Genomic DNA, 285 nt, shown 5'->3' with positions numbered 1-285 from the left:
GAGACACGAGGGAGGAAGAGGGGAGGCCCGAGAGGGCGGGTGCGGGGCGAAGATGGAGAAAAACAGATTCTTTTAAAGCGGGGGTGAAGGGAAAGGCAGCATTCAATTAAGACGAACGAAGGCTATTATGGACTAAAGTCCGACCCGGAAGAGTTAGGGCGCTCCAGGCTCTCGGCGTCACCAGGGACCTTCGCAACGGGGCCCGGCGGCCCTAGCAACAGGCCAGCGAGGAAGCCGGATAGGCCCAGAGAGCACAGGCGGCGGCGGGGCTCCCCGCACCCGGCT

The 285-nt window shown here is 63.2% G+C and overlaps 1 protein-coding gene across 2 annotated transcripts in view; it reads right to left on the bottom strand.

Moving 5' to 3' along the window:
• The window catches only part of PACRGL (PARK2 co-regulated like), a 14,228-nt gene extending 13,949 nt beyond the window's left edge, over window positions 1-279 (bottom strand). For both annotated transcript variants that reach the window (XM_006775855.2, XM_015571842.1), the window contains exon 1: window positions 145-279. The gene's annotated coding sequence lies outside the window, so the exon portion shown is untranslated. The remainder of the gene's footprint in view (window positions 1-144) is intronic.
• Window positions 280-285: the final 6 nt, after the last annotated feature.

This window comes from Myotis davidii, unplaced genomic scaffold (genome assembly GCF_000327345.1).
Source record: "Myotis davidii unplaced genomic scaffold, ASM32734v1 scaffold204, whole genome shotgun sequence".
NCBI lineage: Eukaryota > Metazoa > Chordata > Mammalia > Chiroptera > Vespertilionidae > Myotis > Myotis davidii.
This window is presented reverse-complemented; position numbering and strand designations above follow the sequence as displayed.